Genomic DNA, 16,970 nt, shown 5'->3' on the forward strand with positions numbered 1-16,970 from the left:
AGTGAGGTGGCGTGTGCTTGATAGCGGTGGTGTTCTCCGTGGCTTTCTGGCTTTCCCGTCTGGACAGAGGTGAGTTTTGTAGTGCGCTCTTCTCAGCGTTTCTCGGCTTTCTCGTTGCGAGCAGAGAATTAGTTCATACCTCGTGTTCTGGATTGGGTGTTGTTTCTCAGCCCCCCAGCCCAATCATATCCTCTCCATGGTCAGGTCTCCAGATAAGGCTGGTTCTGCTCGGCCTTGGCCCTGCCAACTCTGTACGGCTCTGTGCCGGGTCAGTGACATCTCTCTCCTTCTGCTTCTCTATGTGCCACAGTCGGCTCTGCTGTGCAGTTGGGCTCCGCCTCTCAGTGGCGTGCTGGTATGGTATGGTTATTGTTAGGAAAGATTTAGTTATTGTAGGGAATTTTCCTTCCATGTGGCAACCCCTAAACTTTTTGCTATTGTTTTTAACCTTGTTCTTGACTTTGCCAGAGAAGTACAGCCTTCTGCCGCACTCCTCTGGGCTTTCGCTCCTTTCTTACGGGGAAACTGACATGCCCTTAAGACAGTCAGTACCGGGGAACGTGGTTTCCCGTAGTTTCTTTTATCGTGTCGCAGCTTTAGTGCAACACGACACAAGAGGGCACTGTAAGCTAAGTTACAGCTCTCTTGGGTCTCTAGCCTTCTACAGGCCCTAGATACTCTTTTAGGATGGTATTTGATCGGGGCAAGTCATTCAGGGACTCGAATGGTGGCAGCGATCGTATTGTTCATTTTGAGCTCCTTTTGGCGTTCTGAGCACGTTTTTGCACTGAACCCAAAATGGTGGCCTGGCTCCCAAAATGACCAGGCCGCGAGGCTCCTTTGTCTTGTCCACTGACCGTCTTGCTCCCTTCACCTTCCCCAGGTCCGGCGACCCGGGGCCTTCCTTATTTGGGCATGTACTTTCCCGCGAAACGTGGTTGCTTTCGCGGGCTTCTACATGTCGTTTGTGTGCCTCCAGGGTGTGGGCTGGGATGTCTGGTCCCAATACACATCCTGGGTGCCAGAGAGTCTAGGGTGGTGTGAATGCCTGGGACCACCGTGGTCCGTGATTGGTCCACGTATGGTATGTGTTTTGATGAGCGGATCTCCCATTGGCTCCCCTCCGTTTTGGCGCGAAGGGAACCGTGGATAAGAGGGGGCTGGAAACACCACTACCATGTCGATCTCCTGAGTTCTCACGAACGAAGGAATACAGGAGCCAAGAATCCTGCAACTACGAGGCTGGACCGAGGAATCGCTGGTGACCCGCTGAAGGAATCCTCCTTTGCACTGCTGTCGTCCGGAGAGCCCCTGTCCTCCTTTGATCGAACCAGAAGGCCTGTACTGGTGCTTCGACCTTTGGAATAGCAGGAACAGCTATTCCCGGCATCTTCAACCATCTCCTGCCAAGTAAGCCTTCGGAAGCGTCTCTGGGCCATCCAGTTGACTGACCAGCTTACAAAGGGGTTTGGCTCTGCAACCGCCGCCAGGTTGTGTTGTATTGCGAGTCCTTGTCCCTCTCCCACGCTTCGTACGCTTGGCGTCCCCAGGTCTGAAGGGAGGAGGGTTCATTTGGCTCGAATACACACGGCCGCTCCGTTGTCCTGTGCGGCAACAAAACTGTGCCGGTTTCGTCGATTGGGACGTCTTTTTGCTCTACACGACTACAAAGCGTTCCCTGCTCTTCTGAACCTGCCAGCTGCTGAAACTATCGTGGAGAAGCCTGGGTCTGCTTGCTTCGGGGACCGGTCAGTAGTATATCTAGGATCTGGTCGCCCTCCTGCAGTATCCCATTGCTTTTCCCTGCTGTGTAAAAACAGCACCCTTTTGCCGCGCTCGCGCTCTGCTTCTGCCCGCTGTGGAGGCTGCGCTTGAGTTGCGGAACCTGTTCTTCTTCTGCTGTGCACTAACGTGAACCGCCTGACTTCCTCCGAAGAGCTTCCCCTTGTGCCCGTCGGCACCGGCGTGGCAGGTACTTTGAGCACAAGGCTCCACTCTTCGCAGGGCTCGGACTTCCATCTAGTTAGGTGCCTATGAAGGCGAACTGAGTCGAAAGCATTATCGCACTGCCTGTTTTCCTTCCCTGGCAGGTGGACTACATATTTCGTGCTTTAAACGCTTGCGACTGTGTATTTGTATATATATTGTGTTGATATGGTATGTGTTGGTTTAATATTGTGATATTGTGATTTTCTCGCTACGGTCATTATTTTAAAGGCCTTAAAATAAATGTGTATCTATTTTTGATATAACAACTGTTTGGAGTAGTTTGTTAGCGCTCTTGCTTTGTGTGCTCATTGCGGGCTTTCAGTCACCCTCACCCCTCTTGAGACCTAGTCTTGACCGCCGCGATCGCTACCTTGATTGGTCTGGCTTGTCCAGAGGTTACCCTGTTCCAAGTAATTAGGTTGGCCTTCTGAACTTCTGCGCCACCAGGACAGAGTTCAGAAATCCGTCTTAACAAATTGGTGGCAGCGGTGGGATACGACTGAAGGTATCCAGTGTTGCGCTCGAACTAAGGCATTTCAGGTTATTCCAAACAGTACACGTAGTGAATTGTTATAGTATAACTTTAAAAAGGCCATAGTCCTATCAAACAGTATGGAAACAAGTACGTTGTTAACTTTAAATGCTTCCAAATCAGAAACGCTGAAAAAGATGTGTGCGGAGAGAGGTGTTTCCTCTCAAGGCACGAAATTGGAAATGATCCAAAGAATCGTGGCGTGGCAAGAAGCGCAGCTTGACGCTATTACTTCTGAGGACAGTGCGGAAGGTGGTGGGGCTGCTCTCACTGGTAGAACCGACGGTTCTGTCGCTGCACTGATCCATCGCGACCACGAGGACAGGGAGGACGAGCTGTCTAATGTTTCCTCTGCCAGTGCTGATGGGGAGGCTATGCTTGGATTCAAGAAGCAAGAGCTGCGGTTTAGGCAGCAGGAGCTTGAATTCAGCATAGCCAAACTAAAAATCGAACAGGCAGAAAAACAAAAAGACAGGGATCACCAGTTGGAACTGGCCAAGCTTCAGGTTGCAAATGGATCCAAGGGTCCTGGACATGGGTCTGGGGCCTCCTCTCATCCACGGTTTCCAAAAGATCTGCTCAGTGTGTATGAAGAGAGGAATGACATTATGGACTGGCTGAATGCGTTTGAGTATGCATGCGAGGTCCAGGAAGTTGACAATGCTGATAAGATTGCGTGGTTGCTCAGTAGACTGCCCCATTCTGGCTGTAGTGCCATTATGGAAATGTCGAAGGCTGAGCGGGCTGATTTCGCAATGTTAAAGCAGACTCTCATTTTAAAGTTTGGGAAGACTCCGGCCCAATATTTAAAGCGTTTTCGAGAGTATAAGAAAAAGGAAGGTGGTACTTGGGTATCTTATGTCGCTGAATCTTTGAAAAACTTAACTGGCTGGGTCGAAGGCTATAAGGTTTCTACCTTCGACGGCATGATAAATCTTGTCATGCTGGAACACATTTTTGCTTCTTCTTCCCCGGAGCTTAAGCAGCATTTGGCCGATTCGAAGGAGATAGATCCTAAGAAGCTGGCCATTGCAGCCGACTTATGGGTGTCACATCGAGTGTCCCATAAGGACAAAACTCATCCTGGTAAGCAGGAGGAGGGGAAAAAGTCCAAAGATATGGAGGGTGGGGAATCTGCTAAATCTTCTTCCCAAAAAGGCCACAAACAGAAAAACAAGGGTAAGACACAAGAGAACTCACAGGGTAGTGGAGGTGCGCCTCCGAAACAGAACTCTGGTTACAATAAGCCTCCCTACGTAAACAGACCCACTGGGGCTTGTTTTTCTTGTGGAGCAACTGACCATGTGAAGGGGGATCCCCGTTGTAAGGTTAGACCTTTGGGGGTCCACTCCGCTAATCTGGCCTTCTCCTCCTACGAGGAAGAAGAGATTACAGGAGCATCCTTCTCCTTGGACTCATTTCCCAGCGGAATAGAGGCCGAGGTAGTTTTAGTGTCCCTGGGTTCCTGGGAGCCTAAAGTCGCAGAGGCTTATGCTAGGATTCCGGATAATACCAAGCACTACTTTAAAGACAGTGTGCTGATCAATGGAGTGGATACTCCAGCTCTTAGGGATAGTGGGTGCAGTCGAACTGTAGTGGATTCTACCTTGGTAGACTCAGAGGAAGTTGCCAGAGCTACTCTGATGCCCACTAAGTTGGCTGACGGCCCCCTCCGTATGTTTCCCGTGATCCCTGTTAATCTAACTTTAAATGGTACAGCAGTCAGGATTCCAGTGAGCATTCAGAGAAACGTCCCGGGAAAGGTCTTATTAGGTAATGATCTCAGAGCTTTAGGGCTCGTAGGAGACACTGCCGAACGACCCTACACACGGTCTCAAGCACGGGCAGCATTGGCCAAGTCCAATACGCCGCCCCAGCCGAAGGGGCAACCCAAGGCGAAAGGAGTCTACAAGTCAAGACGGGGGAAAGAGAATATTCCCCCGAGCTCGCCTACCACTGCGGTGGAGGAAGTTGGTCAATCGCCCGAGCCTGACGAGGAGGTGGCGATGCCTGAAGTATTCGACCCCAACGATCATCCTGAACTAAAAGACTTGTTAGTTGAAGGAGGTCCTGATAGGGACGAATTCAGTAAAGGCCAACGTGAGTGCCCATCTCTGGAAGGCCTAAGGAGACAGGCCTGCTCCCAGCTTGAGGGTGAACCTCCTGGGATGCATAGGATTTACCAGGAAGGTGGACTCCTGTATAGTGAGCCCACAGAGTCTACAGAAGGAGACCATAGGAGGTTGGTGGTTCCCCTTGCTGTTAGGCCCTTCCTCCTGCAGTTGGCGCATGTCGTTCCCCTTGCTGGTCACCTTGGTATGAGGAGGACCAAGCAAAGGTTATCCATGCACTTCTACTGGCCCAAGATGGGGGAGCAAGTAGAAAGTCACTGCAGGAGTTGTGCCGCCTGCCAGTTGTCTGGTAAGGTTGGCGCGACAATCCAAGCTCCGTTGGTACCGCTCCCAGTTGTGGGGGTACCATTTGAAAGGGTAGGGATCGACATGGTTGGTCCCCTTGACCCGCAAACATCCTCAGGCAATAGGTTTATCCTGGTGCTGGTCGACCATGCAACCAGGTATCCTGAGGCCGTCGCATTGACAACTGTAACTGCGAAGCCAGTTGCAGAAGCTTTACTCGGCATGTTTACTAGGGTTGGCTTCCCTAAAGAAGTTGTGTCGGATCATGGCAGCAACTTTATGTCGAAGTATAGGCAGGCTATGTGGAAAGAATGTGGGGTCACCTACAGGTTCTCTTCTGCATACCGCCCCCAGACCGATGGTCTGGGGGGGCGTTTCAACAGGACGTTAACGAGCATGATTGGGGCTCTGGAGGAGCCTCAGAGAAGAGAATGGGATCTTCTTGTTTCATGCTTACTGTTTGCCTACCGAGAGGTACCACAGGAGGGTGTTGGCTTCAGCCCCTTCGAACTTCTGTTCGGTCATCCCGTACGGGGACCCTTAGCCATCGTCAAAGAGGGATGGGAGATGCCCACTCCCCCTGTTACTACCAATGTAGTTGATTATGTGCTAGGGCTCAGAAAACGGATGGTACTTCTGGTGGGCTTGGCTAGTGATAAATTGAAGGCAGGGCAAGCGCTGGTGAAACATTGGTACGACCAGAAAGCTTCCCTCATCAACTTTACACTTGGTCAGCAAGTCCTGATCATGAATCTCATAAGGCCTCGAGCTTTACAGGACAAATGGTCAGGCCCTTGCCCAGTGGTGGAGCCCCTGGGTGAGGTTAACTATTCAGTGGACCTTGGAAGGCCTGGACAGGCTCCAAAAGTGTTTCACGTGAATAGGCTGAAGGCTTTCGGCCCAAGCGTCGAAATCGCAGCACTGCTACTGGCTTCAGACGTTGCGGGAGAGGAGTCTGAATCTCTCCCCGACCTGTTCCCAAGCAGTCCTTCAGATAGCTCTTTTGAGGGTGTCCGAGTGGCCCCTCACCAAAATGGACAAGGCTCAGTGGTTTACCTTGGACATGAAGTAGGTGGAGGGAGGAGACAGCCTCTACTCAGTCAGGTACAAGCAGTACAAGACTGGCCTACCCCCACTACGCCAACCCACGTGAGAGCCTTTTTAGGACTCACGGGGTATTACCGCAATTTTGTGGCAGACTATGGTACCATAGCTGCTCCTCTGACTGCCCTCACAACTCCGAAGAAACCCAGGTAACTTGGACCGACGAGTGTGAGAAGGCCTTCAATGGCTTAAAAGACTCCTTGTGCCAGGCCCCTGTGCTCAGGGCCCCTGATTACCAAAGACCTTTTATCGTGCAGACGGATGCCTCTGACACTGGGATAGGAGCTGTACTATCACAAGTAGATGAGAAGGGTAAGGAACACCCTATCGGTTTTATTAGTCGCCAGCTTAAGGACAGAGAGCTCAGGTGGTCCACGGTAGAGAAAGAATGTTTCTCTGTTGTGTGGGCCCTAAGGAAGCTGAGGCCCTACCTCTATGGGACCCACTTCACTGTGCAGACTGACCATAAGCCGTTAAAGTGGCTAATGAACATGAAGGGGGAGAATCCAAAGTTGCTTAGGTGGTCCATAAGTCTTCAAGGCTTCGACTTCACTATTGAGCATAGGCCAGGTGTCCAACATAGCAATGCTGATGGGTTGTCCAGAATGTTTAACCGACCTGAACAAGAGACTCATCCAGGGGTGGATTAGTTCCCCCTGTCCATAGTCTGGGAGGGGCGAGTGTTAGGAAAGATTTCGTTATTGTAGGGAATTTTCCTTCCATGTGGCAACCCCTAAACTTTTTGCTATTGTTTTTAACCTTGTTCTTGACTTTGCCAGAGAAGTACAGCCTTCTGCCGCACTCCTCTGGGCTTTCGCTCCTTTCTTACGGGGAAACTGACATGCCCTTAAGACAGTCAGTACCGGGGAACGTGGTTTCGCGTAGTTTCTTTTATCGTGTCGCAGCTTTAGTGCAACACGACACAAGAGGGCACTGTAAGCTAAGTTACAGCTCTCTTGGGTCTCTAGCCTTCTACAGGCCCTAGATACTCTTTTAGGATGGTATTTGATCGGGGCAAGTCATTCAGGGACTCGAATGGTGGCAGCGATCGTATTGTTCATTTTGAGCTCCTTTTGGCGTTCTGAGCACGTTTTTTCACTGAACCCAAAATGGTGGCCTGGCTCCCAAAATGGCCAGGCCGCGAGGCTCCTTTGTCTTGTCCACTGACCGTCTTGCTCCCTTCACCTTCCCCAGGTCCGGCGACCCGGGGCCTTCCTTATTTGGGCATGTACTTTCCCGCGAAACGTGGTTGCTTTCGCGGGCTTCTACATGTCGTTTGTGTGCCTCCAGGGTGTGGGCTGGGATGTCTGGTCCCAATACACATCCTGGGTGCCAGAGAGTCTAGGGTGGTGTGAATGCCTGGGACCACCGTGGTCCGTGATTGGTCCACGTATGGTATGTGTTTTGATGAGCGGATCTCCCATTGGCTCCCCTCCGTTTTGGCGCGAAGGGAACCGTGGATAAGAGGGGGCTGGAAACACCACTACCATGTCGATCTCCTGAGTTCTCACGAACGAAGGAATACAGGAGCCAAGTATCCTGCAACTACGAGGCTGGACCGAGGAATCGCTGGTGACCCGCTGAAGGAATCCTCCTTTGCACTGCTGTCGTCCGGAGAGCCCCTGTCCTCCTTTGATCGAACCAGAAGGCCTGTACTGGTGCTTCGACCTTTGGAATAGCAGGAACAGCTATTCCCGGCATCTTCAACCATCTCCTGCCAAGTAAGCCTTCGGAAGCGTCTCTGGGCCATCCAGTTGACTGACCAGCTTACAAAGGGGTTTGGCTCTGCAACCGCCGCCAGGTTGTGTTGTATTGCGAGTCCTTGTCCCTCTCCCACGCTTCGTACGCTTGGCGTCCCCAGGTCTGAAGGGAGGAGGGTTCATTTGGCTCGAATACACACGGCCGCTCCGTTGTCCTGCGCGGCAACAAAACTGTGCCGGTTTCGTCGATTGGGACGTCTTTTTGCTCTACACGACTACAAAGCGTTCCCTGCTCTTCTGAACCTCCAGCTGCTGAAACTATCGTGGAGAAGCCTGGGTCTGCTTGCTTCGGGGACCGGTGAGTAGTATATCTAGGATCTGGTCGCCCTCCTGCAGTATCCCATTGCTTTTCCCTGCTGTGTAAAAACAGCACCCTTTTGCCGCGCTCGCGCTCTGCTTCTGCCCGCTGTGGAGGCTGCGCTTGAGTTGCGGAACCTGTTCTTCTTCTGCTGTGCACTAACGTGAACCGCCTGACTTCCTCCGAAGAGCTTCCCCTTGTGCCCGTCGGCACCGGCGTGGCAGGTACTTTGAGCACAAGGCTCCACTCTTCGCAGGGCTCGGACTTCCATCTAGTTAGGTGCCTATGAAGGCGAACTGAGTCGAAAGCATTATCGCACTGCCTGTTTTCCTTCCCTGGCAGGTGGACTACATATTTCGTGCTTTAAACGCTTGCGACTGTGTATTTGTATATATATTGTGTTGATATGGTATGTGTTGGTTTAATATTGTGATATTGTGATTTTCTCGCTACGGTCATTATTTTAAAGGCCTTAAAATAAATGTGTATCTATTTTTGATATAACAACTGTTTGGAGTAGTTTGTTAGCGCTCTTGCTTTGTGTGCTCATTGCGGGCTTTCAGTCACCCTCACCCCTCTTGAGACCTAGTCTTGACCGCCGCGATCGCTACCTTGATTGGTCTGGCTTGTCCAGAGGTTACCCTGTTCCAAGTAATTAGGTTGGCCTTCTGAACTTCTGCGCCACCAGGACAGAGTTCAGAAATCCGTCTTAACAGTTATGTTTATTTATAAAGCTTCTATACACAAGGCAAAGTGTTTCAAAGCACTCAAGGAGGGTGGGAAAGTCGCTCAGAGCCCTTGAAATCTGGAGACAATAATAGTCTGCACAGGCAGAGTAAGTGCATATCATACATTTAACAGTTGAGACAAGGCAAACAAGCCTGATGACAATTCTGCAGTTTACCAAGTGCAATGAAGAGGTGAAGACAAGGGAGAAACAGACAGATGATCTTCAGGCACGGTGCATTTGGATCATGAAAGTGCACAGACGGTCACAGGGAGGGGGAGGTTCAAGTGCAACCAGACGGTGGAGACTTGGGTAAGTGCAGAGAGAGCCACTCTCTTGGGTTATTTCTCAAGTGCAATGATGGTGGGAGGACTGCAGGATGCTGAAGCAAGCACGAGAGAGGACTGTAGGGGGTGCCCCGGGACCTGTGAGACTCTGAGGTACAACAGGCAGCCAGTCAGCAAACTGCAAGGAGGAGGAGGAAGCGAGGGAAAGAGCAGAGAGCTAGGTTAGCAGGGTAGAGGGAGAGAGAAAGATGAGGAGAAGAGGACGGTCTTGAGGAGTTTCTGGAACATAAGAAAATCAGGATCAAGACAGAGGGTGGCAGGGAGGCTATTCCAGAGGGAGGCACCTGCTGAAGATAAGGATCTTCCTCCAAATCTGTGCTTGGAGAACCAGCTCACTCGCAGAAAGTTGGGGTAGATGACTGGAGGGCTCAGGAGGGAAAGTATTTAGGTAGGCATTGTTGCAGATAAGTAGGTCCCACGCCTTGTATACAATGCAGAGGATCTGGATCTTGATCCTAGCAGCAACAGGGAGCCAGTGGAGGGATTTCAGCACCAGAGAGATGCGGTCCCTGGGCTTGAGGCCAAGGATAAGTCTTGCGGTTCTGTTCTGGATGAGTTGCAGAGGGCGCAGAGCAGAAGCAGGGAGGTTGAGGAAGAGGCTGTTGCAATAGTCCAGCCCGGAGAGTACCAGAGGTCTGGAGACAGTGAGCCACTGTCATGCCTGCCACCCCAGGGTCCGTTACTTACCCCAAACGCTCCTATTTTCCGGCATCCTCAGCCTTCAGAACGGCCAGGACGTTCTATACTCAATGGAAATTGGCCGGGAGACGCTACTGAGGGAGCTCGCATCACATGACCAACATACGCGTCATCACATTGGTCAGGTGCACGTCAGCCGACATTATTTAACGAGGCTGATGCCTTGCAGCTGCGCTTCTGATCATTTTTGGTATCTGTGTTCCTGAGCTTGCGTCTGCTGTTCTTCTCAGATGCTCTTCTTTTCATCGCAAGAAGCGGTTGCCTTTCCCCGTGTTCCTACGCAGTTTCAGGCAACATCCCAGCTCGTCTCAGAGCTACCCCTTTCTTCTGCGTTCTTACGCAGCTTTCTACTAACTTTATCTAGTTCCAATATGGAGTCCCGTCGCGTCCCTACGCGACGCTCTTCAACCTGTTGCTTCGTTCCAAGACAGAGCCCCACCACGTTCCTACGTGATATAGCAATTTCCACGGACTGCAATCAACACCCGGCATAGTTCCACTCCATATACATCCAATTCGGCAATACTATTAACCTCATTACTCTTTGTCATTATCCGTAGACATTTATTTCCATTCTGGATATACTTCCTCTGCTAAATCCCATCCTACTTGCAGGAGAGTTTATTCTGACAGTCTCTGTACTCACTCCTGATCAGGACTCAACTGGACCTTCAACTATTGTAAAGGGTTTGTCTTCTTGGATCAAGATTTTCTTTTCCTCCTACTACAAAGTGCACAGAACTTTGGACGCTTACCTGTGTGCACCAACCCGACTCTAGTGCGGCCCTCGTTCCGCCCGGGGTTAGATTCCTCACTACCCTTTCCTTGTCGTTGTTTTCTCCTTGGATTCATCAGACATTGTTGGGACTTACCTGTGGCTGTACATCCAGGTTAGTGTATTTAACATAGGTTCTTACTGTCCTTTTGTAACAATAGCCTTCTAATTAGTCCACTCTCTATCGACAGCCTGGTGAATCTTGGTCCACTCCTGCCCTTGTCACTAATAGCTCTCTTTGACTGTGGGTTTTACTAGTCAGAGAGTGACATTCGTTAGAAGGTTTCTCTTGAGACACTACATTCTAACTCTGACAACAGTAGATGGGAGAAGTCGAGTGTATCCTTTGCAACTACCAGTCTGTATCCCTTAAGTGAACCTTAGACATTCCTTCTGTATCTGTTGTGTTTCATTATCACAAACCTGGTTATAACAGAGTAATTCTGAGCAGGTGTAGCTGATAGACTTTTTAGAGATGTCAGAAATGTGAGAGGAGAAGGAGAGAATGGAGTCGAAGATGACCCCAAGGTTTTTAGCGTCTCAGGTCAGCTGGTGCAGTGCCAAGGGAGGCCTGCCAGATTGAAAGTGGGAAATCGGGAGCAGGGGTCCCAATGAGAACAATCTCAGTCTTACTGACATTGAGGCAGAGTTTGTTTGCAGCACACCATGACTGAAAAGCAGACAGACAATCAGATATGAGCGAGGAGGAGGCAGCGGCAGAGGGTAGCCTGAAAGATAGTTGTGTGTCATCCACGTAACACTGGAAGTTAGAGGCTCGTCTCTTTGTATTGCTTCTTCTCCTACATTCAAGGGTGATCACGCCTATGATCCGTGACCAAAAAGGGGCTAGTGGTTTATGTTCAGCTGTCAAGCCCACGGAGGGACCAGCATTGCCTTGAGCCAAACATCCAAAGACACTTTCAATATTATTTTTTGAGTACCACAGCTGAATGTAAAATCAGTTACTCAGATTCCCATCTCTGCAAATAATGGCTTATTTATAGGGAGTCCTTGTCCCCTTGAGGGTATTCACTTTCATTGAGGTCCCACATTCCCGAACCCCAAGGGAGGGTTTTGATGAGCAGGCTCACTTCCCTCACCTCAAATGGGGTGGCTCCCCCCAGGGAAGAAATGACAGACCTCCGGATTCGTCACGTAGCCTTCAATTCTGACAGTAGGGGCTTGTGCCAGTACTCTGCTTTTTATTCATCTTTGACTACAGTCATCAAGAGGGCTTCTATTGCCATCTCACCTGGGCACTTGCTATTCAGTAGAGCTTTCAATCTCTCTGCAAAACATCTGTTGGGGTTGTCGTCAGTAAGGTTGATCTGTATGATTTCATTCTCTTCTGAGTGGCCAGGTCTGATGGGAAGAGGCAAGGAGAGATCAGTTAACTCTCCCTAAGGCGGGGAGACTCTAAACCTGGTAGGGAACTACTCAAGTACTTTCTGTCTGATCTGCTTGGTTCCCTACTATCTGGTTTCTGGGTGGTGGGTTCAAATGCCCTAATTATCCCTCTCCCATCTACAGAGAAATGTGGGCCTGGAGGTTGCCCCCACAGATTTGGCTGTTGTGATGATTTGCAAGGTGCCGTCACTTCTACCCAAGGGGAGCCCTTTTCCATGAGGCTAGGTAGGTACGGCCGCTTCCCAATAGTCCCCCTAGGAGTGGTTTAATGCCGGAGGACTTCATGGAGAGGACTCCCCCTCTGGGAACAAGGATGATATGATATTTTATTTGTATCGTGCTCGTACACAAGTGTTTCAGAGCACGACAAGGCAAGGGAGGGGAACAAGGGAGAACACACCAACGATCTTACTAGGCCCAGTGACATTGAGAACGTGCAAGTTCTCAATTTCTTGCGCCTGTGCCTCCCTCTGATGACTATATCAAGGACAAAATCTAGTGTGACAACATCCAACAAGCTCTATCAAACAAAATAGCTCTCCTGCAAGCCAAGGTCTGCAGGGGAATATCTCTTCCAGTCTATGAGATACTGGTGTCTACCCCAATAATATCAGGTATTACATATTTCGGAAACCTCATACTCTGGACCTGACTCTGTATCCACTGGAGGTGGATGTCTTGTGGGATTCCTTTGAAATCTATCAGGAATATGTGGTTTCAATTGAGATATATGAAACACAGGATGGATTCGGGACCAGGATTTGGGAAGTCGGATACGCTAAGCTACAGGACCTACACTAGCTTGTAGTGAAAAGGGTCCAAAATATCAGGGAGATAATTTGGACGGAACCAAATGTTTGGGAAGAAACTGCAAAGCCAAACATATTTTTTCTCCTACTTTTAAGGTGGGTTCCTTAGTTCGTTTGCGGTCAGCATATTTCTTTTGTTGTTCTCTAGAGGTTGCAAGAGCAGTGAGAGCCTCTTTGTGTCCTTCTTGTATGTTGTCTATTGATTCCTCAATAGGTGGACATGTTGAAGTGGATAAGGTACACAAAGGTATGCTCGCTGGATGATAACCATAGGTATAAAAAAGGACTGCTGTCTATAGAACTGTGATGAGTGTTATTATAAACAAATTCTGCTAGGGGAGAAGATCTCCTCAGTTATCTTGTAAAGCAGAAACAAAACCTCTTAAATAATGTTCAATCATTTGGTTGAGTCGTTCTGTTTGGCCATTGGTTTGTGGATGGAAGCCAGAACTTCGGGCACGTTGTATGCGTAAGGTTTTACAAACCAATGACCAGTATGGATGTGGGTCTAATCAGTCTTATTCCTCTCTTTTTCTACCAGTGCCATAATGACCACGGTGGGTAACGAGTCATGACATCCCCTGGCATCTCTAGAGCATGCTCCAATGGTTTTAGCCTTCTCTCCAGGGGAATTACCTCCTTCTCCTGGTGTCTAAAAAGCTCTTTCTTGCGACCTACAGCTTGATGTACACTTTTCCACCCTGTCTTGGTGTTAGCAAAGTCCAAAATCCTTTGTTGGTGTTCAATGGGTTTATCTTGTTCTCCTCGGATGCCCAGTTCACTTATGTTGGGGTCCGAGACCTTTCTCTGTTGTTCAGTGGGCTTATTTCTGTCATTTTGATGACGATGTTCTCCTCAATTGCTCGACTGTATAAGTAGCATTCACACATGGGGCTTGGCGTGTTGCTTCTTCCTCGACCCAACGCTGCTGTGAGTATTCCCCTGAACTTGCTGTCCTTACTTTTCTCTGTGCCTTCTCTTTCTCCCTACCTGCCTCGCTATCTGCCTTTCTTTACTCATTCCTTTCCTCCAGCGATATTACCTTCGTGGGACGTCTGGACCGTCCATCCATTTCTAGCACGCAACTCGTTCACCTCTATGTGCAGACCTCCACAGCTCTTCACATTGTGAACGACTGCAACAGTGTCCATTTGCAGAAGAATAGTAGGCCAGAAGTTCCCCAGGCCAAACTCCATAGAGTAAGGTAGGCTGCCAACAGTTCCAGACAATTGATGCGAAAAATAGCAAAAGGAAACCCTGCCCCTAGACAGGCCACCACAGTGAGAACAGCCCAATGAGTCTCCAGCATTCTGAACACCTTACAAATATCCCTCTGTGCCTTCTTGATCACATTGAAGGCATCCACCCACTTGAGGAATGAATCCCTGTGCAGCATTCCCTTCACCGATGGGCCAAAACACTGGACCCCAGTTTCACTATCTTTGGGTCATTCTTCAAGAGGCCACCCTCTAGTGCTCAATTCCATGGCCTCATTGTCACTGCCAAGCAAACAATGGTCTCTCCAAAGCCATCCCCTCATAACTATCGAACGCCTGCTGACGTAGTCCTTCCCTGTGATGGTGAACGCTTTAACCAAGGAGTCAGAGAAAGCTTACAGACAGTCTTCAAAAGCCTTGAGGCATTAGTCCAGACAACACAGCAGGTTCCTCCCTGGTGCAGGACCAAAATACAGGATTTAATGGCCCAGTTCTTGTGTTAATAATAATAATAATAATAATAATTTGGCATTTATATAGCGCTACGAACCCTCAGGTCTGAGCGCTGCTTATTATTACCCATGGTGTGTGGTGCTCATTTATCGACCTCGGAAGGATGAAAGGCTGAGATTGGCCCTGCTGGGATTCAAACCTGCGTTTGCAAGCTCTGCACAGATGTCAAAGCGAGTGCTCCCTGTGCCACTTTACCGGCTGTTGCCTGAACCTTTACACACAGGACGTCACAACATGTTGTGCCTCATTTTCAGTTCTTGAGTTAGTCCCCTTGTCACATGGGTGATCATTTAAATGCATCCACAAATAACTAAATTCAGAGACGTTTTCAATATGCTTGAAGCCCAACCTCTAGGTGTACTTCTTCATGGCATCCATATAATAGATCTAGATAATGCTCCACATTTATTTAATTGATTTTTATAATGCACTTAATACTGTACTTGAGTTCGGTTTCTAAGCACAGATCTGGGATTCGAACCTCTGTGGCTCTGCATGGTCTTATTTCCAAGACCAGCGTGTTACCTGTGCTATCCTCGAAAAGCAAATGATGGACCAGCAAAGAATTTGATATGGACTCCCAGGGGCTCATCATTAGAGAGGACGCCAGCAGACACTAAAGAAATAATGAACTCCATTTCTTGCCCTGATTTTAAATTTGAGGGGAACCCCAACATATACTGTCAATGCCTGAGGACTTCAAACACATCTGTTCTAGACTAGTGTGGTGGTGAGCAAGACACCTGTAAGAGCCCACGAGACGTGTTGCCACCAATTTCTGAGGACTTACTGGAGGCCTAATGCCCCACGAGGGAAGAGTGTCCTTGGGTGGAAATACCAATGTCCATAAGCAGGGAGGTGCCGGGGGACACATGGCGAGTCAGGGTATGTATGTGCCTGGAGGATGTGCCAGGGATGGGGAGAGGACGGTATGCAAGGCATTCTCCACGTGCAAACCAAGGTCTTCCACTGTAAGTGAGCATTTTCTGCTGATCCATCTTATTTTATATTTTCTTTTCATTAGTTATTAGTAATAGCTGGAATTCTCTCTTTGACCTCCCTCCTGTCCTGCTTTCCCCACCAAGAACCACTCTATTTCCACCTCTCTCTCCGCTGATGACTTTTGCTCCTAATTCTCCTCTAAAATCACCAAAATATATCACGACCTGCTGGCCTCACGATCTCTCTGCTCCCTCAGCCCCTCATTCCACTTTGCATCTCCCCATACTTTCCTCACTATCTCATTTTTCTCCCACCCCCCTACCAAAGTGCTACCCATTATTTGATCTGCCAACCCCCTTGCGCTTCTATTGATCCCTATGCAGCCCACACTGTTGTAACGCCTTACCTTGTCCAGAACCCAGTTCCCAAAGAGATGCAACGACGTTTGGCAGCTGTAGATCTTGACTGATGTTACACCTTGACACCCAAGCGAGACTGCTTTGGGAAACACTGGGTGACAATGTTCTCCATGCAGCCTCCTAAAGGAGTGTGGTTATTACGTGTCCTTCCCCAAAATAATTAGACCCTAAGTCTTCTCTCCTCTTCTTCCGATTTACAATCTCTGCAGTAATGAGAAAACAGAAATGATCAGTGCTACAGGTGTTCCTTCACACTACATATGTTCCCCTCTTTGGTCGTGATATTTACCTCCTCCACCCCCTCTCTGAATAGGTAAGGGGTTTCAAGCATCCCTTTTGCTGGGTGTCTAATTTCCTCACTCCTCACTTATAGAACCTTGTAGTTTATTGTGGTTGAGTTACTTCTCTTTCTTGTTTTATGTTCTCTGAATATTTGCTTTACACTCTTAGCACTCAAGCAAAGCACGTGCAATTCACTTTATTGTTAGTGTTATGGATAACATGCAGTTTTGTTGAAATTCCCTTTTGCAGCTATTCAACATACGTTAATTAAGTATAATCACTTTGTGTTGTGGTTACAATGCTTCAATGAGTTAGAACAACACTTAGAAGCTGCGTCTTTCTGCAGTGGTTTATTGAAACAAGCTTGTACTTAACTGTTTTTTTCTTTTTTCCTCAGGTTATCCATAGGGCATGGAGCGCAGAAGAACCAGACTCTGCAGGTGAAGATCATTAGCGTGCAGCTGCCAGGAACCTTTGTGACGATTCATGGGATCATGCCACTTCTCCTCAGTGGGGATCCCTTCCCTGTGAGGCTAGGAAGCTGAGCCCGCTATGCAACATTACCCCCGAGAGGTGGCGGAAAGAGGGACCTCACAGAGAGAGCCTCTACTCACGGGGACAAGGACTCCCATTCCATGATGGAACTCCCAAACCCTCTTGCCCTTGAGTCTATGAAATCCATACATTCTGCTGAGAAACAATTTGAAAACACTACTGTATGCCATTGTACTAC

Source organism: Ambystoma mexicanum, chromosome 12 (assembly GCF_040938575.1).
Source record: "Ambystoma mexicanum isolate Mex_15411 chromosome 12, UKY_AmexF1_1, whole genome shotgun sequence".
In the NCBI taxonomy this organism is placed as follows: domain Eukaryota; kingdom Metazoa; phylum Chordata; class Amphibia; order Caudata; family Ambystomatidae; genus Ambystoma; species Ambystoma mexicanum.